The sequence below is a fragment of the Topomyia yanbarensis genome, chromosome 1 (assembly GCF_030247195.1).
Source record: "Topomyia yanbarensis strain Yona2022 chromosome 1, ASM3024719v1, whole genome shotgun sequence".
Classification (NCBI taxonomy): domain Eukaryota; kingdom Metazoa; phylum Arthropoda; class Insecta; order Diptera; family Culicidae; genus Topomyia; species Topomyia yanbarensis.
The window spans coordinates 204,884,980-204,911,131 of NC_080670.1; the positions used below are offsets into that span (position 1 = coordinate 204,884,980).

At 37.8% G+C, this 26,152-nt stretch overlaps 1 protein-coding gene across 1 annotated transcript in view; it reads right to left on the reverse strand.

The window, feature by feature from the left end:
• The window catches only part of LOC131689005 (uncharacterized), a 261,847-nt gene extending 240,974 nt beyond the window's left edge, over positions 1–20,873 (reverse strand). The window contains exon 1 of the mRNA XM_058973729.1: positions 20,264–20,873. The gene's annotated coding sequence lies outside the window, so the exon portion shown is untranslated. The remainder of the gene's footprint in view (positions 1–20,263) is intronic.
• Between the last annotated feature and the right edge of the window lie 5,279 nt (positions 20,874–26,152).

A 26,152-nucleotide genomic window follows, 5' to 3' on the forward strand; every position in this document is an offset into this window, starting at 1 on the left:
AAACGATGCCTGGGAAGGGTAACAACATAAAATTTGTATCAACGTATGCAGCTAGCTGGGGGAAATTCGACCGGTTTTCGCCGTTAAAAGGTTTAGGAATTTAATTAGTACGCAAGTACGGAAGCGTCTGGAAACATATCCAAAAATAGATTCCACAAATAGCTAAACTTGGATAAGTTCTTTCCAGGGCAGATTCGACAAGGTAGAATGAGTTTGAGTTTGCGAATTGAGGAATTTCATTTTAAAATTAAGTGTGATTGTTAGATCTGAAATGAGCTAGATAATATAATCTCTAGTGTAGCTCTGACACCGGCAGAATTATTCTTTTGGAAGGTTGTTCTACTGGAGCTGTAGACCTAGATTGTCGGAAGAGTTCCCCGTCATAATCACTCACTACAATGGCAGACGAGACGGGAAATGTCACCCACTAAAACCCTGCTTAAAGCTAATGGCAGCGGGCCGTGATTCTTAATGTGATATTCATTGTACGGTTCGGATATGTGCGGGACTTCATGATCGTGCTTATCATCGCGAAGGTCTCGAGCGTTTGTACGTTAGCGTGTTCTAACGCGTGTGCGTTTGTATGTCGCGTGATTCGGTTAATTGTTAATTGCACTGCCACCGTTCTACCTTGAACAAATTTCCATTTACATATTCCCCGAAATAATTTACCTAGCCCCAAGGCCTTTGAAAAGAACGCTTCATCTGCCACAAATTGAAAACCAATAACGCCCATCGGTAGCCATCTTCTTAAAAAGAAACACTTGCCCGCTTCAAGGCGTACCCGACCCTAAAAAGCGAACACTTGGATAGAAAAATTGCGCACTCAACTAATTTTCCTTCAAGAATCAAGTTCAACTTTCACAATCGATTCACATAGGGGTGGCGGCGACGTCGCAGCCATTCAGCCAGGCAGGGTCGATGATTATGGCCAATTTGTCGATTTCTTCGACCATAACGCAATCACAACACCGTCAATGATGAACGACTACACGTGCGTGTAGAGGAGACAGACGCCAGAGCAACAAACCCGTTCAAACGTTTTGCACTCTCTTCCTCACTCTCACAGTAATGCGTACGGTGGCATCTTCACTTGACAAATTGCCATTGGCAACCACCTCTACGGTTCCCCGTCTGTACCGAAGATGTCAGTGATCCGCCGTAGCCGAAAAGTGATAGTGAAATCGATTCGAGAAAACAATACTCCACCTACCTACCCACCGGAGAAGGAAAAGGAAAATCGAAGAGCATGAAGAGAAGAGAAGGGGGGAGGTATGTTTGTCAAGGTAACACGTCTTTGCGCCATGCATGCCCGTGGTGAATGGCGGCCTTCTTGAATACGTAAAGAAAACGGAACTTTCATCATAGCAATCGATGCAATCCTCGCGTTGGGTGTGAATTAACCAAAATAAACAACAACGTGTTGACTTTGGGTTGCGTGAATTTGCGCATCATCGTGGAGCGAGTTGGCGGCCGATTATGAGCGATTTGCGTGCTGTTTGATGTTTTTTTTTGGCTTGGGACGAATTTTAAAATTTCCACTTCAGGTAATTAAGCAGTTGCGTTCCACTAGCTAAGTCCAAAAAACGGAGACAAAATTAGTCCTGTCACTAAGGTAGTGTCGGATACTGATGAGACGAAGTCCATTCCACAGCTAATGTTTTTAGTATTATTGTGAGTTCACTTAGTCCTCTTTCAGGTTCGTTAAAAGTGCATTCAACTCAATATCCACAAAACGACCCGATCTAATCCAGATTCCTCTCCCCAACCGGAACAACGATAACGGCTGACCCGCAACCGACCGAGTGTAAATCAATTAATTGCTATAGCAGACCCCAACCTCAACCAGCAATTGGCACCGGCACCGTTCTTCGGCTGAGATTGACCCACATTCAACCCACGATTAAAAAACAACAGTTTCTCCTCCACCCGGCTTCGTTCTTATTATGTTCGCATTTTTTTCTCACTGATATGAACATATTTACATATTTCTCAAACCGACAGTTATTCATTGTTTTCCATCGGATCGGTTGGCAGTCGGTTGTTGGTTAGGAATTGTTATTGATAGCCCCGCAGATATCAGATCTTTGTCATAACTTAGATAAAAATTCGTGCACGCACGAAGCATTTCCCGTGGGAGTCACTTTTGGTCGTTAACGTTTCAAGAAAACGGTCCAATCAGCTACCATTGAACTCAGACCTGACTTCCAACGAGCCAAATTATATGAACCTCAACTTTTCAAACAATTCACCAATTTTCCGGCTTACCCTTCAAACGCTGGAGTGGATGATAATTGGATTGGCAAGTTCAATGCGCATGACACGTAGAGGCTCACCTGTTTGACCGAGCACCGAACGGTGGTAGAAACTCATCGAAGCGTTGCTGTGCTGTGTTTAGCCTTGATCTACCCACCCCCGGGAGGCGCCGTGTGATTTCTCACCCCCTTCGCGCACAAACTAGCGGCGGAATTGTTTAATTCCAACACCCTCCCTCCCCCGCACTGATGGTTGATTGTTTCTTTTATTATTTTTTCTACTTCTGCAGAAGATACTAAGCAGCTTAACCCGGCGGTGCTGTACCGTAAATTGCGGAGTTGATTTTAAATTGCTAAAATGGTACCGCTCGTCCGACGTTACAAACGCTGACCGGGGTCAACCGTTGGAACGGATTTTTATTCGGGGGCGGCTTTTTACGGTTTTGACACAAAAGGAGTTCGGTTTTGGGCTCACCTTGACCGGGAAGAAGACGATGCGCAGTTGTTTGCAAAATTTGTTAAATTGATCGTTTCCGGACTGGGTGACGACAGCTGAATGAGTTTGAAAATTGGATAAATGAGTCTAGTTTTTCGTCTCCAGTGAATGTGACCTCAAGTGGGAATTTGTCGCTAGCTTAGGTTAATGCGCTTTAGTCCGCATATATAGGAATAAATAATATCCCAAGCAACTTTTTTCAGAGACGCAAAACTCTACAGATTACTTTTAGCTACATACAGCCCTCAGGAAGCTCTCCTCGATTGAGAATACACATAGTTTTGGTAAAATAAACGTCTTTCGTGTAAATCTGAAAAAATAGAGTCCCAGGTGGCTTCCTTGTGGAACTGCAATATACACAACGGGTAGTTTTTAAGTTATCGCATCTTAATTTCAAAAACTTCAAAGCCAATATAACGACGATAGAGGCGTCACGTGACATGCCTGACGGGAGTATCTTTTTTAAATCAAATCAAATATTAAATGGTTATTTTTAGTTTTCCGATTAGATCTTCATATTTAGTTATAAACATTCAACTGCTTTCTCACATCAATCCTTTATTTTTAGTGCCGCACTTCAACGAGCATTTCGAAACAATGGATTAGCAATGTGACGACATATATGATTATCACACATTAATAATTTAAAAATAAATAAAATTATAAAATTCCATCGAGTTGTGGCGCTCACTTTGGAGCCGTACGCCCTACTGCTGTACTGTGTCCCGAAATTCACATTCTTTACGTTACCGTTTCGTGCCAAGCTCTAGACTCGTTGCATAAATTGCCTCTTTTAATAAGACCCACTGGATGGCGAAATGGTTGTCAGACAAGATTGGTCATCCAATAATCCACATGAAGGCCCTCTTATTGGACTACGTTGGACCGATTATGATGGTTTTTCGGCTTAGAGATAAACCGATTAAAGATTTCGAAAGACCACTGGTAACGATAGTTTAGAAAGTCCATTCTAATCTAAAGCATGCAAATGACATTGCTGGAGATAAGATCTTTACGAAAGAGTACCCGTGTCTACATACCCGCTCGCATAGTAGAGATACAGGGCGTATTCACCGATTCGAGTTTTTACAAGAGGGTTCACTGTTTCAAAGATCTCAAAGTATAGATTTATGATGGCAAAAACGCATTCAAAATCGGTCTCAAAAGACGGGACGAAATGCTATATCGATTGGTTCAGGAAAAGTTTGTTTTTAGAGTCCCCAAAAGCGGCCATCTTCTACCTAACCTAGCAGCTATATAAAGAAATATATTTCCTTACTTCAGATTCTCCATGAAGAGCAAAAGCTTTTCCTCTAAGGGGTCTCCACATATAATATATCGAAGAAGCGTGACACAAAATCGATGCAAACAGCTCCTGCTCTTGACCATATAAAATCATACACTTGAAATTAGCGTGTTCAGGGACATTAAAAAAGCCAAGAGTCTCAACAATTAAGCAAATGATTCAACCTAGAGCTAGACTGATGAAAGTTTCTGCCATCGTGGACATGATATTTACAACTTTCAACATTTCTGATCCCTATGAGTCTTTTGATAACCTTTCTTCCTACGATAAGAACTGTTTTGATTTTGAGTTGTCATTTTTGCTCGATTGACACTGCCCAGAAGCCATTTCACCTTTTATTTGCTTTTCGTGTCTCAATTTGGATGTTTTTAATAGTGAGGTGTACATTTTAGTTGAGAAGATTCTGGTGCGGCGCAAAATTGTAATGAATTGCGTGTAGGTGTGGACTTACAACAATATACCCTATACTTATCAATACATATAATCAATAATATTTTTCCAGAACTTTAAAAAAATCACTCCAGTGGAATATAGGGAAATGAGAAAATCACCGTATGCTAGATTTACATGAACCGGAACAGTCGAGATCAAAAAATTCTTTGGCGGTGACCTGTTTTGTCACACGACCAGACAACAGGCTATTTGTCGTGGTGACGAAATCAACAAGTACAGTGCCCTCGATACCTGCATCTGATCGTTGAAACCTTCATAACAATAGGATTAAGATATCGTTCAAATTCCTCGAGGCTTACCGGTGCTCGCTGAAGCGTAACAATTAAAAAAACTCATTCGGGCAAATTGATGTTACGTTAATATCACCATATAATGCACTAATCTTAGCTAGATAGTTCACCTTATTACAGCTCGGATTAAAGCAATATTGGTTATCCAAAATACGGTATACTGATTAGAAAACATTCTCGTCAAATGACCACAATAAAGGGAATTTTACGTTCCGAAATCGTTCGCACAATTAGGTCAGGTTACCCCTCTTGTATATCAAAGTGAATCCCTTGTTTTAAATTTTTTTCATAAAAAAATCTTTTGGCCCTCTTTTGTATATTGAATCTTATTTCTAGTCTTAAGATAGCTGTAAACTTTCTTTTCCTTTGTAAAAAAATATTTCAACATTGTAACCTCCTTGTTTTAAGATATCCAAAATGTAAAAACAAAAGCATTTGGCACCGCCAAGCTAACGCATTTGTGCCTATCAAATAAACGAAATGAATAAAAAAAAATTAGGTCAGGTTTCTTATAGCAAGTTTCTTCTGAAAATTGTTTCAGCAATTATGTAGGAAGTGTTAATTTCGCTACAGCCACAAATCGCCTGCTAGATCAGAAAAGTTCGCGCATTTTTTTTATTCTTGGCCATGCTCTGCCTGAAAAGGTAAAAAATGGCACTTGGTCCTATTTGGCTTGACACACACACCAAATTAGGACTTAATTTGAGATCAAATTTGGTAGAAAAAGTGTTTCCTTTGCATCTTAAGAGTATTTTCAGTCTTGATTTTTTTTATCAACTTTAGTCTTAAATATTATATCAAATTGAATCCTAAATTAAGTCTCAAAATAATTCTCAAAGTTTAGTTCCAATATTAGTATGAATTTGTGTTAAATTTGGTCCTAGATTTAGTTTAGAATTGAGTTTTTAAATTACTGTTCATTTGTGTGTTACAACTTCTATAAGGCAAAAGTCTTTTTGTCGAGAAGCTGCAAAAAACTGAAATAATGGGTGGTAAAACGAGGCAAAATATGTAGGTCCGTGGGTTCCTTTTCTACCATTTGCTTTGGTATTGAACAAGCAACATATAGATTGAAACATGTCGACGGTACAGAAAAAGATTATTATTAGATTTGAATTAACAGACCGAAGAATAGCCACGGCACTACGGTTTTGTCACCAACATTATCCATACATCATTTCTCGAATATTTTCTATTGCGCGGAAACTAACAAAACGGTACTCGGCGGTGACTCAGATTAAAAATGTCCTGTCAGATACGCATAGTCGTGACTAACTTTAAACAAGCCGACGATATTGCTAACAGTAAACTCCTTACGATTGAGTAACGCGTCTACATCCCTTCGCGCAAGGTGGAAATCGACGGTGTGATTAGCCGTTTCAAGCACCCTTTCCTTAAACAGTTCAAAAGATACATTGCACTCCAAGCAATTATGCTCAATGTCAAATGAAGACAGAAAATATCTCCCATCAGGCTCGTTTCGCGTAACCTTCACCGGATCTGCTTTACCGAGCTATGTTGAAGCGAGAGGGGCTCGTCTGGCAATATGCCTCTTTGTACCACGGGTCATGATTTGTTCCAACAGCATGTAGCTAGGTCATACGGTCACCTACTGTAGCAATAAACTGCGACGGGATAAATAAGAGGAAAGTCACGCGGACAATGCTTGCAGGAAAACCACTGAGAAGTTGGTTCTATCATTTAAACCAAATCAACAGACTCATACCTATTTGACAAAAAAGCATGACTAAAATAGGCTCAACACTCTTGTTTAAAATTAATTTTGTTGCATGGATGACACAAATTTGCTTTGATTACTTCCACGTTGCAATCGTTTAAGAGAAAATATAAGCCCCGAACAGCTCATGAGATAAGGAATGATAATTTTATTATTAATCAGTTCAATGATTATATGCTTGTTGCCATCAAAGACAAAACTAGGCAAAATGTCTGATGCGAGGGAGAGATTTTCTACAATGTTCATCAATATAAAATTACACTAATATGGGATATACAAGTAGCAGAATTAAAATGTGTTCGACGACGAGATAGCCACTAGCTATCGACAGCACGCGATCCGTTAGAAACGCGAATTAAGAATTTGATGAAAACCAGGAAACGCGCATACTGGCGCCGGATCGTTGACGGTTTAACGAGAGAAACATCGATGAGCTCTCTTTGGGACATAACTCAAAGTATGCGTAACCGAAACAGTACCAACGAAAGTGTGGACTACTTAAACCATTGGATATTCGATTTCACCCAAAAGGGTTTGTACGCCTTCCGTCCCGACACAGAAATTGGTCCCAAGTGAAGCCTAAATTTAGTCTCAGATTAAAGACCTAAATGAGCCTGAATTTTTCCTCAAATGTCGTGCCAATTTTGGGATGATTTTGTCTGACATTTGGTCTCAAATTTAACACTAAATTTAGTCTCACATTTGGTCTCAAATTTAGTACCAAATTAACGAGCAAAATAATCATAAATTTAGTCTTAAATTTCCTCTCAAATTAAGCCCAAATTCAGTCTTACATTAAGGATCAAAATAAGTCTAAATTTAGTTTTGAATATCGTGCCCAATTTAGAACCAAATTAGGCCTAAATTTAGACTCAAATTAGGTCCCAATTTTAGTCCCAAATTTTCGGACCAAATTAAGCTCAAATATAGCCTCTGATCAATTCTCAAATTAATTCCAAATTTGGAATCAACTTAAACCTAATGCAGTCCCAAATTTCGTCCCAAGTTAAGCCTCCGAATTTATTATCTAATTAAGTCTCAAATTCAGAACGGAATGAAACCTAAATTTAGCCACAAAGTTAGGACAAAATTGAACCTAAATTTGGTCTCAAACTTCGTGCAGAATTTCGGGCCAAATTAAGCTCAAATTTAGACTAAAATGGCATCTCCAATTTAGTATCAAATAAAGCCCCAAAAAAGCTTAAATTTAGTCCCAAATAAGGGACCACAATAAGCCTAAATTTAGTCTCAAAAGTTGCCCAAGTTTTGTCTCTGTGTCTCAAATTTAGGACTAAATCTGGGATTAAATTAAAGACAAAATGAAGCTCAAATTCGATCTGAAATTTAGTTCCAAAGATACGACCAAATTGATCCTAAATTCCTAAATCCCTCTAATTTAGTCTCAACTTAAGAACAAAACTGATCAGCATAAATGGTCGGTGTTAAGTCAGACCGGACTAAGTGACAAAATATTGGTTTCGAGAAAAACGAGTTTAAAGTTTGAATCGTAGCATCCTTTACATTATAATTGAAAATTATGTTTTGTCATAATTCTTGATTATTTTTACATATTCCAAATCTGGCAGAAGTCGAATGTAGCTGACGAAATTTCTTATCCAGTGACATCATTATCTCATTTTTTGATGTTTTGCGACTTAGTCCGGTCTGACTTAACACCGACCAAATGTGGTCTCAAAATTCGTGCCAACAAAGGCATAAATGTATACTTCAATTACGTCTCGAATTCATGACCACATTCAGCCCAAATTTAGGCTCAAATGAAGTCTCAATTTTAGGACCAAATTAAACCTAAATTTGGTCTCAAATTTATTTCCAAATTTGGGACCAAATTAAGCTCAAATGTGGCCTCTGATTAAGTCTTCAGTTTAGAAACAAATTGAGCCTAATGTATCAATTTTTTTCTCAAATTAAGGACCAAAATAAGCCTAAATTTAGTCTCAAAAATTGTCCCAAATTTTGTCTCAAAGGCTAAAATTTAGGACCAAAATAAGCCCAAATTTGTCCTTAATTTTAGCGACCACAATAAGCTCAAATTCGATCTCAAATTTAAGACCAAATTGAGTCTCAAATTGAGTTTCGAAGTTACGATTAAATAGATCCTAAATTTAGGCTTTAATTTAGCCGCCGCTTAAGGACAAAACTGGATAAAAATTTAGTTTCAATTTTCGTGCTAAATTAGACTTCAACTAAATCTCGAATTCATGACCAAATTCAGCCTAGATTTGATCACAAATTTGAGACCAAATAGAGTTAAAATTCAGTCTCAAATTTAGTTTCTAAATTACGATCGAATCGAGCCTAGTTTTAGTCCCAACTTAAAGACAATAATGATCCGAAATTTTGAATTTCGGATCAAAATTGGAACAAAATAACGCCTAAAGGTAGACTCTATTCAAATCTCAAAGTAGGGATCAAATTGAGCCTAGATTTAGTCTCATATTTAGTCCCAAATTAAGAGCCAAAATAAGTGTAAATTTAGTCTGAAATTTCGGTCGTCAATTTGGCCTAAATTTAGTCTCTAATTAGGTCTCAAATTTAAGACCAAAATAGGTCTAAATCTAGTCTTAAATTTAGGACCAAACAAGTTCAAATTTAGCCTCATATTTAGGACCAAATTAATCCCGTAATTTAGTCTCAATTTTGGTCTCAAATTTAGTCTCAATATTTGTCTTAAATTTAATCCCAAATAAAGGACCAAAAAGGAAGCCCAGGATTAGTCAAAATTAGTTTCAAGTTTAGTATTAAATTATACCTCAAATTTAGAACTAAATATGATTCCAAGTTTTGGACCAAATTAAGCTCAAATTTAGCCAAAAAAGTCTCAAATTTAGGAATAAAATTAAGCCTATTGTGTTGGAACACATACCAAAATAAGCCTAAATTTAGTCTCAAATGTAGTTTCAAAGTTAGTTCCATGCATTGTCTCAAATTTAATCTCAAAATTAGCCTCAAATGTAGCCTTAAATCGAACCTGATTTTTTTTATAAAATTTTAATACCTTCCGGAGTGACAGAATCAAAAATTTCCCCAACATTTCGACCTCGAATAGTTACCTGAAAAACCTTAAATAAACTTTACTCTTAATAACGTTATATTAATGGAATGCCACATCTACAAATTGCTTGCGCAATCAGTTTTTTTCAATATTTTAGGAAGTTAATTTTCAACGAACATTACTTATTCGAACGAAACTGGCTATTAAACGGATAGGAAAAGTTCAATTTGAAAGAGTCCATAGAAAACTATTAAACAGTTAAAAAAACGCATCGTCCAAACAAAACCGTTGTCTCCACTCCAGTTCGATGAGCATCATGCAAAAATACTTCCAATCGTTGGTGAAATTCAAAACTAACGCCTTTCCTGAGTACATGGACGGAAACTGTTGTTTGGTAGGCGCCAAAACGGGAAGGGAAATAAAGAAAATAAAACCGATAAAGATAGGTATCCACTTAACTGTCAAACGTTCGCTTTTTTTTCGTTGCCCATTCGTTGGGTGGTTCTCGGAATGCGGAATCTACGCTCTACGACTGTACGGTGGTGGTCAAGTACGATTCAGTATGCGCGGTTTCTCAAGTATCCAGGCATCTCGGAAGCTCTCGAAAGGCTCGTTTGTTTAAACAGGTTGATTGTAGTAATGCTTAGTCGAAATAAAAATAAGCATGCGCTTTTTACGGTAGATATTTGTAGAAATTTTTTTGCTGAGTATTTTCGGTTCCGGATGCGAGAAAGCGCCGATTGGAGTTTACTGAAAGCTGCTTCGATGGAATCTTAAGAGGTTCATAGTTTGGCAGCACTGATGTCATAATTGCAAACAAATAGAAGGCCTTGACACTGAGCAAATTTCAGCAACCTCATCTTCCGATACTTTCCCAGCTAAGAAGGCCATCGCCGTCAAAAAGGTCAGCCTTTGTTGGAGTTCGCGTGGCCTTCGTCAATTACCGACATTAGAAAGGCACCGCTGTTCGTTACGGTTCTCCATTTTCGCTAGTTACATTTTTTTATTCAATTCCACTTGGACGGCTCCTCCATTTCAAACGGTTGTTGCTCTCACCTGTATTGATTTTTTTTCTTTCATTTCATCAAAAACCAACAGCCGCCCAATAATTTCTCGCTTCGGTACTATTTCGTCTGTGGTTTATGTTTATGAGTGTACTTCTCACAAGTAGGTATTAATTACTTGCCAACAGTTCGCACACACACAGTAATTTAGTTATGTACGGTGGGGTTACGTTCGAACAATCACCGAACGACCAACCGCGAGCAGCACACCAGGAACTGGAGTACCGAGGAGAGCCGTCTTCGGCAGCGAGGACGGCCGCCTGGTTTCGTGCATGTTGTTTTCCCATAAGTTACAAGGAAAATGCGTTCCACATATCGAACACAGCAATTCGCACGGTCTTCATATATATGCTCGCATGAATATCGAATTGATTTCCTTGCATTTGGTCAGGCTGGCAGGCAAACAAGTGCTTCCTGGTGGTAACGGACGGAGAAGCGGCTTTCAACAAACATGCGGCGGCTCACTTCGATTAGGGTTTCACTCTGCCGGTCACGCTTTCGTTACTCTACGTTACCCACCGCCAACGCAGTACAAGGATTCTTCAATTTCATCGCAGTAGTCATTCCAGTGTCAGAAGGTGCGCACCAGTGCGCTGACAGTCTCTCTTGAATAAATGAAACTAAACTTCTTTCTACAATCGACGGTGAACGTCCGGTTGTTCTGTGACGTTTCGCTCGATCGACCATGGCAGTGTATTGGTTCCGCAGGTAGGCTACAGTTTCGAGGCAATGTTTATGTTTACAAATACACTTTTTCTTCTGTTTGTAAGCAGCCTCTATCTCCACTCTTTCAGTCAGTTTAAGGTACACAGGCAGTAACTCTGTTTTGGCTTCGCATTCGGCGCTGGCGTTGCCGTCTCCTCCTCCACATTTGTTTTCACGTTTCCAGCTTCTTTTTCTCTTTGCGGGTGTCTTTTACTGTACCAATTCTCGGTTTGTTTTCTCTACCTTCTACGGCTTAGCGATTGTAAAGCAACGAGCACATGTGAGGTCACACCGAGTTCGATTTGCGAAAATTTAGGAAAACATTAGTTCGACCACCGAAAAAACTTTGGCCTTCGGGGGTAATTTAAAATTACACTAAAGTCACTTAAAAGTTCAGAACCCTTTCCCACTCTTGAGCGAATGTGTGCTTTTGTTTGCTGTCGGTTTCTTCGTAGTCTTACTCCTCCTCCTCCACCTCGAAAAAATGGTAATGATCGTGATGGTTCACCTCACCGAGCACTCTTCAATCTCCTTCCATGGTCCACTCGAAATGAATAAAAGGTTCTTATGCTGCTTATGATTTCAAATTGCTGGTCGTTTTTTTTTTGGTTCAAGCAATTTTCCTGCATCCTGTGTGCGTGTATCTGTTTGACCTCTTTGCTTTTTTAAATCCAAACTTAGGCGTCCATAATAGAAGGTTCACTCTCGAGCAGCATAATACCCGTTTTCCTTCTAGTTCGATCTTTACGTCAGTTCTCGAATCCAAAGGATGAATAAACATCGATCGGTTCTGTAATCAATCCTCGATTATCCAATGTTTGGCCTGGGCAAATCACCCCACTAGACGTAGCTGGATAGGAAGAAAAAGAAAAACAAACGTAATCAATCGGACCAGGAGGATCCGTTGACGATGGAGAGAAAATGCGGAACAGAAAACGCAGTACCATCTGAAACTGGTTTTCTCTCCACCATCATCGAATCGGACACATACAAGCTTTGGATACATACGTTCGTCCATTCGATTGTCGGCGAACATTTGGAAAGCCGAAGCCCGGATCGCACGTGAGTGCGCGATCTTCTTCGGCGGGGGTTTGTTTTCTTTTTAAGTTGTATGGCCATCAATTGCTACTACAGCAGGTAGACCGACCGACGAGACACAGGTAGAGGTGCACATAGTGTGTTTTCGCGGAAGTTGTCATCTGTGCGAATCCGGTGCGGCGGCGGCTTGGAGAGCGGATTGTCGTTGTAACTGGTTTGCATCGGAGCAGGTCACCAGCCGAGATGTTTCCGAAAAGCAAGTACGGTAACTATGGCGTTGCGCAACTACGATGTTTGTTGTTTGTTGAGCGAGCTGTTTGGAAAACGTTGTTTTGGGAAACAACAAATGCTTAGGCCATTTGATTACTATCTAAAGCTATTAAAAAGGTCAAATTTCTGTGTCAATTTATTTAAACAGAATAAAACGATTACGTCGGTGCCCAGTATATTGTTTTGATAGTAGCCAGCGATTTGCACTTATTCCAATAGACGGCTCATAATGGTTCATTTGAAGACCCAACTGTATAGCAGTATTTGCGCTTCGAAAAACAAAATGGTTTAAGCCCCATTCAGGAATTTCGATTGAAACATGACTTTTAAAAATATTTAAAAAAAATCTTATCGCGCAAGCGATTTGTAGATGTGCCGTGTTCAAAGAGTTGGATCCAATTTGAGACTAAATTTTAGTGATTGTCAAATCTTGAGACTCAATTTTAGTCATAATTTGAGACTACTTTTCAGAATAAGTGTATCTCAAAATTAATGGGATTGAGATTCGATTTTAATTCTTATTTCAGGCTTAACTTTTATTAAATTTAGGGCAATATTTAAACTTAATTGGGAACAAAAATGCAGGCCACATCTAATTATCAAATTTGGGATCAAATTTGATACTACATTTTTTGTCATATGTGAGTCTAAATTGGATACAAAATTGAGCTCTATTTTTGGACGTAATTAAATTTGCCACATTGATTTGAGAATAGTTTTGTGCCTAAATTATAAATAGTTTTGAGTCGAAATTCTAAATGGCTTGATGACCAAATTTGAACCCAAGTTTGGAACTAATTCTGAGGTCTAGTTTAAGTCATGGTTTTATAATAAATTTGAGACTAAATGTTGGAGAAACTTTGAGCCCAAGGTTGAGATAATATTTCGGGCTAAGCAAAGCTACTGGATTTAATAAGTTTAAGACTGAGCTTCAGACTAAATTTTCACCATATTTTGTCTTAATTTGAGTACTGATTTGTGTGCAACTCCATTCACGACTGAGCTTATAACATTTTGGCCAATTTTTACTATATTTGAGACTTGGAATTTTGGAGACATCCAAATTGGAGTTTAAATTTGTGTCTAAATTCGAGCCTTAATTCCAGACTATACTTGGGCCTGAATTATGTCTAATTTGATAATGAATTTGCAAACGAATTGAGTTTATGATGGCTATTTTTTAATCTGATTTTGCGACAAAATTTTTAACTGATTAGAGGCGACACATTCGATTAAATTTGAGAGAAAAAAATTGAAATCAAATTTGAACCTAGAAGTGCTTTAAATCTGACTGCCCGGTGATAAAATGCTAACATTTGTTTCGAGACGTGGTAGGTGTTAGCTTTATCGATTTTCCAATTACCCATTTTATGTTATGACAGAGATCTAGCAGGCGCATTTCTATGCCATTTTCCCATCGGCATTGTCAACTGGATTATAAAACGAGTACAATCAAACTTATACCAATATTATAATCGAGCTTTTGAATCATTGCAACTAATAGATGCGCAAAGAATTGATTGGTGTTTCGTTTTTTTGTTTAGGGATATCATGCAATGCGAATAAAATGCTCTGAAGTGACACTTGCTTCCATGCACATTTCGACAGCTGACGTTGCTTCGAGTCAAGTTACATCCATATTAGGGTAAATTGAGGATAGTTGAAACAGTGCCCAGATAGTGGATTCGGTAACAAGTATAGGACTAAATTAAGCGCTAATTTAATACTAAATTTTGTCTCAAAGTTCGCTTCAGCTTTAGTCTTTTTATTCCGACTCAAATTTAGCCTTGTGACACGAGGGATCGATTCCTTTGGACTAATTAAAATTGCCCACAATTCTACAAATAAGCCATCAGCACGGCATATTCCATACTCAACGAGAATCTTTAGGACAAGTCTAATACCACAAATCTAACGGAAGCTGGTGAAAAACAAGTGTATTAGTGTATTATATTATGTCTTATCACTCCCAAAATCGTTCGGGGAAATCAGCTAATCTAAACTTCTGAATTTCTGAAAATAATGGAGAGAATGATTGACATGCATATTAAATCGGAGTGCTTGAAATACTATCGGTAGAGTAAATTTCTATTTGCATATCAAGGGAACAAATCAGGAAAATTCGATTAAAAAATAAATCTCACTTGCAGCCTTTTCCGTCGTAAAAAAAGCCTTCGACACCGAATCTCATAGTCCAATGCGGAAATCTATAAGTAAGCACGATTGTCACGCTTGGAAACACTACAGTGACTATGAAAACATACAAGGGGTGCCCTCAAGACGGAGCTCTGTCACCTTTACTGTGGTCAATAGTCGCGCCCCGTTAACTGAAATGGGATACGTAGTGATTGGATTTGCAGACGATGTTGAAATTCCCGTCAGGGGAAGTGAACCTGTCCCTTCCGTCCTGTCATAAATCCTTCTAAAATTATTTTATCGAAAAGAAATATTCCATCTCAAATTTGGTCTGAAAACACATTCGTAGCAAGAAGCTACTGTGAGTTGAATCATTAGTGGACGCTGATAGACTAACAGTACACTGAATTTGTTTATCAGGTAACATACACATTATTGTTATCATAGAAGGGATAGAACAGGGTTGGGCGGATCCCAAAACAGTGGCTTTTACGCGCATTCCACGATAACAAAAATCATACTTTCAAAAACGGGAGGTGGATACATCCATGATTCGTCAACAATTATCAAATACACTTAAATTGGGCTATCTACCCTGATCTGATGGAATTGTTTAGGATTTGAAATAACCTTTCACTATATAATTCGAGACTGCTTATGTGCCCAAAGTTTCGTTTAAGATTAAACAAAAAAGTTTTCAAGCTTTTTCAAATTTGCCAAATTTAAATTGAGTTTCTAAACATGTTTAAAATTATTACTTTTGGAAATGTTGTTTATTATAAATTTTGTTTCGTTTTAGCTTAAATAAAAAGGCTGCGAACCAAGACGCCATTTGTGGGCGTTATACTGTTTTACGCTACTACGAAAGTCTATTCAGTTCCATCACTTAAGACATTCTGTACCGATATCGTTTCATATCTTAGACCTAGATAAAAATGTTGTAACGCAGTGCGACCTAAAACACGTGCTTGAGTATGACAGCGCTTGAATCAAGATCTTCGCGTATAGGAAAGCTGATAAAGTGGAGATTACTGTGCAGAAATAAAACGAATTTAGGAAAACTAAATCGGCCCTCCCCTAGGTCTATTCCTAGTCTCACAGCGTCTTTAAATCAAATCAGGTATTTTCCAAACTGACGTACATCTACAATGATTTCACAGCAGTCACACGCTGGTTCCATCGATTTCGGATAGCCGGTTTCATTTGATCATCACCGTGTGCTTCCTGAACGAATATTTGCAAAGCAGTATTGCCTCTGACTTCTCCTGCGAGGCTGTTCGCCTTTTCGTACCCGCGGGATTAATTGAACGTCGTCGGATAATGGTTTCAATCTCCTGGATCCGCGGATGTTAGCTACCATTTCCGAGTCGGTCATGATCAGTAGGTCTTTGTACGTGCAGTATGTGTTTAGTGCTGAGTTTTTATCTCAAAAGTTTTCAGTAGAAAGAACGCTGGTTTGTGATGGGACACCAATCGATTGTTGGAGATGTTCTCTCAACATTCTCGTGCCTATTGCGTGGTCGACTTTCGATCCTTGGGTATACCCAACTGTTGAGCGGCTGAATCGACCTGCCAGGAGCTCCTGGACGGTTGAAGGAACGACTTCCGAGGGTTATCCACGTACTATTTGATATCCCACACGACGTGGGACTTGGCTTCGTATTACGCACACACACATTTAGAAGAGGCACTCCAATCTTTATCAATTGTTTGGAAGCTCTGCGTACCAAGGGAAGATCCGTATTATTCCTGCATGTTTTCAACATGCTGATGGACAGACGGATTATGAATCGCCGATCGAATGTTGTAGTTGGAGAGAACTTCACTGCTACATGTACCAAAACTTCAATCCTTGGAGTTGGCTAGTCTTTGGAATATACTTTTCAGTTGAGGTGTTTAAGCCAAAGATTTTTATTTATCCACGGCTTCTTCAGTATAGAAATTTGTGTGCTTTTTCGTTTACCTTTAGGCAATGGCACTTACGGCATCTTCTATGCAATGAAATTCGACATGGATACAGCTCCATTTGTCGTCAATTTTTTGGGACAATTCTTTTATGTGCTGACGGCTGGTCCCGACCAGTGTGCAGCTTGGTGTTCTGGTAGTCTTGTTCGGTATTGTACTTGGTTTGGTTTTCACCGCTGCTGTGATCAGAAGGCCGTTGAGAAGTGCCCCTCACTCGGTAACTTACGGGAATTTTGTCAGGCTGAAAGGTGCCAATCTATTGAAACCTTGTCTACTGCCAACATGAGCTCTAGCGTTTTGTGAACTGCTGTCCCTCTGACTTTCTATGCAGAAATTGTCATTCAAGCGAATGTTTCCATCGGACCTATCGGTAGAATACCCAATATAATTCCGTCTGTTTTAGAATCTGAGCCGCTTCAATAGCCTCTAACATAGCGCCAACCCAGGGCTGAAACGTGACTGCGATATCCTGTAACCACTTAGCTTGTTCTTGCTTGCCAAATGATCTTGACACCCTTGTTTTGAAATGGACTTGGATCTTGATGTAAGCAGTTCTAAGATTATAGTATTCGCAGGTTATAATGGCTATCGAGCAAAGCTAGACTATTTAGTTGTAGGTTGGGGGTTATTCGAATTTTTTATCTCTGAAGGCACCTTTCTTTAACCACGTTTGGCCAGCGATTCAGTATCTGTCGAACGCAGTCGCTTGACCAACTCTAGTGCGTCGGTGGGTTCGTAGCCATTTGCCAACAAGCGCCAATTACAATTCTTCTCAGCTTCGTTGATGAATTTCATGTGTTTCTCGTAACTGTCTAGCTCAGTGGCTGCTGCCCAGGCTGGACTGTTCTTCTTGACCATAGAGTTGAAGATAGAATTGCAACTCACAATTGAATTTCTTCCTTCTGGTCTACCTTCACCATCGCAACCGCCTGTAAACCTATGTATCCGAGGGAAGAAAGTGAAACCATGCCAGACTCCTGCCTGGTAAAACAAATGCTAAAATACTACGAGGTACTCCACACGCTCCATGCTTGACTGGGTATTTGTCATCACTTCGAAACCGAGTCCTAGTTTGACGTGAGACTGCGATAATTCATCTTTGAATGATTTTTCTTTTTAAGTTGTATTTCACAAACTTGCATGTAGGTAATGCTGCGAAGACCCGTTTTTATTAGCCTTTTGGATCATTTTAGGCTGACAAAATGAGGATTTTATATAAAATCGGGACATATTCTTTTTAATAAATCGAAGCTGTTAAAGGATTCTTCTATAGTCCTAGACATAGACTTATAACCATTTCAGATTAATTGGCATAAATTTTCCTTAAGGGGGTCTTACAGGGCAAAATTTAAAAAAATCGTCTTAATTTTTGTATATTATGCATCTCTAAGGCTAGAAAAATATGCACAAGAAAGGATTTACTCAGATTTGACTTGGTTTTTTTTTGCTAAAGCTCATCAAATATATTTCATATAAAGCTGACTAAATCGGGGCAAATAGAATCGGGTCTCTTCTGTACTGCAAAAATCCGATTTTATCATCCTCCAATTTTGTCAGCCGCACATGAAAATGTTTGATGGACTCTAGCAGACAAACCAAGTCGAATTAGAGTAAATTCATTCTTAAGCATGTTACCCCAAAGAAAAACATCCAAATTAAAATATTTTCGTTAAATTTTGCCTTGGTAGACTCCCTTAAGAGAATTAATACTAAATAATCATAAATGGTTATGAGACTATGTCGATCGACTGAAGAAAATTTGATCAGCTTCGGTTTATTAAAACGAAAGAAGAATATGTCTTAATTATTTCAATGTCTCCATTTTGTTTAAATAAACCAAGGGGCCGATGAAAACGGGTCTCCATTGTGTATTGTGCGCGGCAACTGGACATCAAATATTTTCAGGATATTCACTGAAACGAACTGTTAGAACAATTTTTTCCGGAGGCACGCCAATCGGTACTCGTCGATCTATTCCAATGTGTCTGCTTCTTGACACATTTATTTCGCAAACCGTTAGTCTGATAAAAATGATCCGTTCGGACGAGCTGTAGATAAATAAATGCCTCACAAACTAAAAAAGAGAAAGTCATATTAGTTATAAAAACTTAAGTGTCTCAAAAATACATACATACCTTGACAAAAATCCTCAAATCCTTTCTTTTAAAATAGTCCTAGTTTATGTATGGCAAACTACTGTGGGCTGAGCATGTGACTCGAATACCGCGAGAAACTCCAGCTGAAATTATGCTCAACTGAGAACCTGGAATAGATCGCGTCGATTCAAGGGCAGAACCCGCAATCGTTGGCTGTTTTTTATTCATAATGATTTTCCGCCCCGAGTGCCTATTACCGACGCCGGAATGGTAACTCTTTGGCGATCCGTGATCGTGTAACTAGGAAATCTAAAGAACGTATTTATTTTATTTTTAAGAAATAACATGCCATTCATGGTAGGTTGTCAAATTTTGTCATGAAAAATAGAGAAAAAAATTATGGCGCCCAGTTCGCTGACAAAATCAGGTCTACACTGTAGTTGGTTTGCATCGTGCGAAATTGGGAATGTTTCCGAAAACATCCAGTGTAAATATTGCGCAGCGCAGATACGCTGTACGTTATTTATGAGTGAGCCTGCTCGAAAAACAATGATACTGGCGTAATTTTTGTTTTTCCAAATTTTTGTTACGAAAGACACACACTCGGAATATTGGTGACTATCAATTCCATTGGTCGACCGTTCGTTTTTTTCTCAGTCTGCAATAAAAAGGAAAGGCCTCTTTAGATAGCCTCTACTTTGGTACTTTTCTAATTGAAGTTAATCCGATTTCCATTTATGTGACTATTTTGAACTCTTTTTACAATTTTGCTCCCTCAAGAAGTGTTCATATTATTTATTTAATCTTACAGAACGTCATACTGTACTCGTCAGCAGTTCAGCTTTGCACTAGGTTGATAGTAGACCAACAATTAAATTGAATAATTCTATAATTATTATACTAATTCTATAATTTTAATACTATTATTCTTATTTATCCTTTATTCTAAAAATGTTTCACTTCATTCAGCACCTCCCAAACCTAAAGGGTTTTGATAAGAAAATCGATGGAACACAATAGAAAAAGACAACTATTCAAAAACTGTACCAGGAAAGATGCAAGCGCTGATTTATTGACCCTCGCACATTACAGTGACCCCCTAAGCACGTTCAATCCATATCCCGCATCGACAATTCAACTTAATTTTCGCTAGCCATTCTCCCAACCACTTCACCACCCTCATCCGGCAGACCAACCGAAAAAGAAACATAAATTTCCTTCTGAATGCGGGCCCAGATTGATCAGCTCCCACCCGCCGAATCGATTCTTAACGTTCGAAACAAAAAGGGCACTCACTCACCCATTCAACCGTCAAACTGCACTCAACCAATCCCATTTTCTGCCTTTCCCATACAAGTTTTCCGTCCCCTTTCCATCGTTTACCCTTCCCGACACGAACCCAGCAACCATAAAAAAACATTAGAAACTGACTGACCTTTAACGTTGCCGTGCAGCCTTTCTACTTCACACTCAAGTAGAGTCAAGAGCTGCTGCTCCAACCGCACGAATGAAGCTGTTTTAATCCAATTAACTTAGTGGTGAGGGGGGAGCTCCTTCTCCGGCGCACACACCACGTGCAACCGATCAATTATATTCTTCAGACGTTTTATTCAAACAAAAATTCACACCACTCTTCACTACTAACAGCTCTTTACCTACTTTGTTGTTGTTTTTCTTTTTTCGCACGCTTTGACACAACTCGAACTCTTCTTTCTACCCCTTTTTCTTCACTCCGACGGAGGCGCTAAGCCGAGCGCATTACTTTTTTTTGTAACTTCAGCTTATCTCTCCCTCTCACACTTGTAACAGCCTAGCACTCTTTTAATGCTCACATACTCACGAAAGAACTTTACGGAAAAGCACTTTAACTTTAATTACTTTCATCACCTAATTATTCCAAATTTCTCCACTTCATCGACGAACACAAAAACAACGGCGGTAATCCAAGCTTGCTGCGATAACTAACACAACCAGCAGTGAGTGCGACACGGTACAGTTGTAGTTTGAAAAACTTCTCAGTCAGACAACAAAAAAAACCTCCTTTCACTTATGGCAATTTCGTTTTTGACAGTGCACTACACCGGTGTAGTCGGTGCTACACTCATTCAAACTTGGGTGTAATCAGTCTATCTCTTTCTTTGCACTACACCGGTGTAGCACCAAGAAAAAACGAAAACGCCATTAGTTACTGGTCACTTCGGAGGCCAACGACGGTATTTTGAATGACCTGTCAGAACACGAACCCGAAACCGGAATAGAAAAAAATTAATTCGCACAAAACTGCAGCACTATCGGCAAAGTTTCAATCAAAACTAAATAACGTCCGTTCGTCAATAAAAACTCCGAACCTCGCGAGCGAAAACCTAACCGACTTGCGACCCGTTCGAAGCCGACCGACCGTTTGAATTTGTGAACCGTGCCTGCAGCAGTAGTGAGCAGAAGACGTTTTCGAAAAAAAAAAAAGCGCAGACTTAACTCTCTCGCGTCTCCATCTCCACTGCTCGTCGCTTGCGCGTCTGTATGGGTGGGGTACCGAACTGATCACGCAGCACAGCACAGCACTGAGTGGCGGCGGCGGCGGCGCAGCTCGATCGTTCGATATGGTGCGAAGAGAAGAGTGTCTGAGACGTTCGATACAGAGCTTTGTCTTGTCTAACGACACTCACCAGTTTGTTGGGTGGAATTGCGCTTAGGGTGGCTCAATTGTTGATGGATTTGCTAAACGAACAAATTGTTATTAAAAATATTTTTCACTGTAATAGTGCTCAAATTTTATTATTTGCAGTACTTAAGTTTAATGTAAAAATACATGATTTTTTCATGCAAATGAAATTATTCTTAGACAAGTAACATTTAGTGTTAATCGATCGTGTCATTCTTTTGTTACAGTGGCGTAGCCAGGGGGGGGGGGGGGGGGGGGGTTGGGGCTCAAACCCCCCCCCCCCCCCAAACCAAAATTAATTGGATTGAAAAAAAATTGATGCTGACGACTTTAATTTAATATTCCACAAAATATTTTTGGAAAAATATTCTCTGATCACTACATTGATAACTGTGTTTAGAGCGTCATGAGAACTTTTGGAAAATTATGGGAAGGGGATCTTGTAACTTATCTCTTAGCCAAAATCCCATAGTTGTCAAATTTCTTCAATGTAAAATAAAATAACTGTCTGAATTATTATGAGCTCATTTTTGGAAAGATGCTTCAAAATATGGATTAGAGATAATTTTTCGAATGGGAATCTAAATTTGAATAGGTTGATTGCATATAAAACATAAGCTTGTTTACCGAAAAATTACATACATTTCAACATTTGCTGAAAATGTATTTTTTTAGATTGTGTAGAGTTTGGACAAGAATTCAATATGGGTTACAACAAGAATAACATTTCAGAAACTAGTTGAAAGCTGATGTAATTTTGTCTCTAGCAGGTCAGGATCGGTTTTATGAGCATTGGATTTATTATCAACTATATGAATAGCCTCTTAGTAGGATGCAATGAATGGCGTACTAAAATTTTGTGTACTACGTTCTAGTACTGCAAGTTGTGAGGGTGACTAATAAAGAAAAGTAAAATTAATGCTCGATAAATTTTTAACGGTCACGATCACATTAATTCGAAACTGCCAAATTTCGATGTTAAGTAACATTGAAGAATTTCAAAACGTAAAACTGTTCATCTGCTGATAGAAAAATTTTGACGGTTAATCCTCCTAGAAGTAATTATAGACAAGAATTACTCTTCAACCAAGTTTGGGTCGAGACTTAATGTCTCCAGCAAAGTTTTCGAAAGTGCTATTTCAAACAACTTTGTCAAAGACATAAATATCCCACATATTCAGAGTATCGAAATATAGTAGTAGAAAACCTTTACAACAAGCTATTCTGAAATTACTGTATTTGATAAATCTCTTCTGCGGTAATTAAATAATAAATTCACATTGCGTTCAAGGTGCCTTTGAAGCTTACAAAAAAATAAGGGAATTGGATATAAAACAAATAATTCCCAGATATTAAAAGGACTCAAAAACACAAAGAGTGATTCCATTTTCAGGAGCTAGCATCAATTCGGCGCAAGCTTAGTCCGCCCACCAAGTTAGTGTCGGATTCTGATGAGATGAAGTCGAAACGCAAGTTTCAGTTCCATCCATCCATAATTTAGTTATAGGTTTTGTGTTCTCAACTCGCAATGATTGTTTCAAACAATTTTATCCGTAGCGCAGAAAAATATAGTTTTCACCTAAATTTTTATTCACTAAGAAGAAATATAGCAGGCCCAGTCCATTTAAGTCCCTATATGTTGAATTCATGTAGCCTTCATATTTTCAACAAAATTGTTTGAAATGACATTATCAAAAACTTTGCTGAAGGCACCATGTCTTAATATTTTTGAAAAATTAATTCACCATAATTACCTCTATGAGAGTTAATCACTAAAATTTCTTTATCAAAGCAGGCGCTGTTTTATGTTGATAACTTCCCGAAGTTGTCAAACCTTCAAAGTCAAGGATTATTATATTAGGTGATCTTGAACGTTGAAAATTTTTTAGATCATTTATCCCACTTTAAAAGATCGCAATTTTTGACTTCATTGACATATTATACAAGAAAATAATCTATAGAGGTTTGAAAACTGTTCCATGTTGATCCTTCTTGTTTGTAGACTGGAATGACATCTGTTAGACTACTTATGTTTTTGAGTTTTCAATAATTTATCAAACTCATATTAAATTTTAGCATTTTTTCAAAAAAATTGCGATTTTCATCAAAACCCCCTCCAAACCAAATTTCTGGCTACGCCACTGTTTTGTTATAAATAATGTAATACATTCATGATTTGCTGGTTGAGCCACGCAGCCTCTGCCCAGCTAACGAATTTGATCCGCTAATTGGAACTGCTGGCAGATGTCCAAATCTGGTAAAAGGAAATGTTAGTAGTTGCAATTTATTCGTTATCCAATTGCTGCCAATTTGACATTCATTTACTGTGTAGTTGAACAATGCACAGTGGTCCAGAATGCAAATTTAGCAGGAATTTTGAGATTTTAGTAAAACTAAACAACTTAGCCGTATTAAGTCTTTGGTAGGTAGTTTTCGTAGTTTATGAGCCCCCTCTTTTTGTTAAAACAACAGCTAGGGTGGTTCTAATTTTTCCAAGATCAAAAAATTAACTTTTTAATCATTCTAGCTAGAGACAAATGACCTTCAGCGATGTCGTAGAACGACAAATTTTGGAAAAGTTTGCTGAAGACATGTAAGCTCTATCTGTCATACTTTTTATTTTACAACAAATTTAAAGTCGGAGCTTAGGGTGTTTCTTCGAAATACAGTTTTATTCCAATAACTTTTGCTGTATTCATTTAAAACTGAAGCAGTCTTCAGACAACTTTAAGATTGTTATGAGCACTTTTTCGCTAAAAATGGGATTGTTTGGAATAACAATATCAGTCATTTGGGGCAAAGATAATTCTTTTTGAACTATAAATAAGCATAAATTGAGCAAAAAATAGCGAATACGATATTTTTTAAAATTTCATAAAATTGATTTAAAAAAAATCTATTTTTGAAACATTAAGTGCTTATATGTTCTGAACAATACAAGCTAGAGTTTTGATGTATTAGAAGAAAATGTTCGTCTTCAAAAACTCTGAAAAACATCCGAAGGATAGGTTGGAAAAAAATTAAAACTGAAAAAGTTATATTAAAAATTTGGTTTTTCATGAATTGACTCATTGTAATATGTTTAAATTACTTTCACGATGAACAATATAAAAAATGTAGTTTCGTTTTCATGATAAAATATTGCACTTTACAATACTTTTCTATTATTTTAAATAGTGGGTAGGGTGGTTCTAAATTTTTTAAAGTCAGAAAATTATCTTTTTAATGGTTCCTAGATTTTCGCGGTCTTCCAAAAAATTGAAGAAAATGAAATTTTAAAGAACTTTGTCGAAGACACTGAAACTCTATGTCGTGTACTTTTCATTTTACAAGAAATTTACCGAAAAAATTTAGTGTGTTTCTTAAAAAATGGTTTTCTTTGTATAAATTTTGCAGTTTTGATTTTTCATTTAGATTACTTTAGAAATACTTTCAGATATTTTGAAGGAGAACAATTTGTCTTAATATATTGAACCTCTAGCTTCGCTCGTTAGAAAGTTATATATACTTTTTACTAAAAATAAACTATTTTTGAGTAAATATTGCAAGATATAACAAAATATCGTATTTGCCATTTTTTGGTGATCTATACTACAAAGCATGCTATTTCATATGAAAGCAACAGTATTTAATGTTAAGTGCCCGAATCGAAGATAATTCTATTTGAAAAAGTTACATTTTTTATATAAAAGTTCTTATAATTTTAAAACGAAAAAAGTTAAGTAGTTGGTGTTTTAAAGCAAATTGTGCGCCCTAAAATAATTTTCAAGTTGTCCAAAGGGTACTTTAGCGTAAAATAAAAACTTCAAAAGTTATAGAAATAAAACCGTTTTTTGTAAGGAACACCCTAAAGCATTCATTTGAATTTCTCGTAAAAAGGAAAATATAAAAGCTAGAGCTTGCATGTCTTCAGCAAATTTGTCTAAAATGTGTTGCTCTACAACTTCATCGAAGACAGTAAAGCTCTATCTGAAACCGTCGAAAGTTTTATTTTAAATATTGCTAAATTTAGAACCACCCTAGCATCGGTTTGAACAAAAAGAAAGGCCTTGCAAAGTACAACAATTTTGTCAAACATGTTGTAAAGCTAAGTTATTTAATTTTAGCAAAAAGTTAAAATTCCTGCTAAATTCGTATTCTGGACCACTGTGTGCAATGGTCCAACAAAAACAGTTCAAAGTGTCCAACCACCGAATTTATAAGATTTTTTTATAGTAAAGGGTTTCAACCCGATAATCATTTCTCTTTCTTTAAAAAAGACGGACCTTTGAAAATGATCTTTTGCTGTCTGAAAAAAAATCTAACTATGTGTTGAGTTTATTTTCCGGGAAGCCCGGGATTTTTCAATTTTCCGGGATTACCTCATTCCCGGGATGCGGGAATTTCGAGAAAAAGATTTTACAATTTTTTTCGAAAGACTTCTTGGAAAGAAATTGAGTAGCTAATATTTGGATCGGCAATATTTTGGAGAGGGTAGTAATGCTAATAATACTTTTTCAACTGGTTCAAAGTTCAACGGGTTCAATTCTAAAAAATGTAGATTTGTTTTGGTATTTGGTTATTTTCATTTTGAAATGTATATGCCGACCGTTGCCCCGAAACATTTCCTTATTATAGCCTTTGCGGTGAGCACAATAATTCTTTTAATAGCTAGACCGTCAG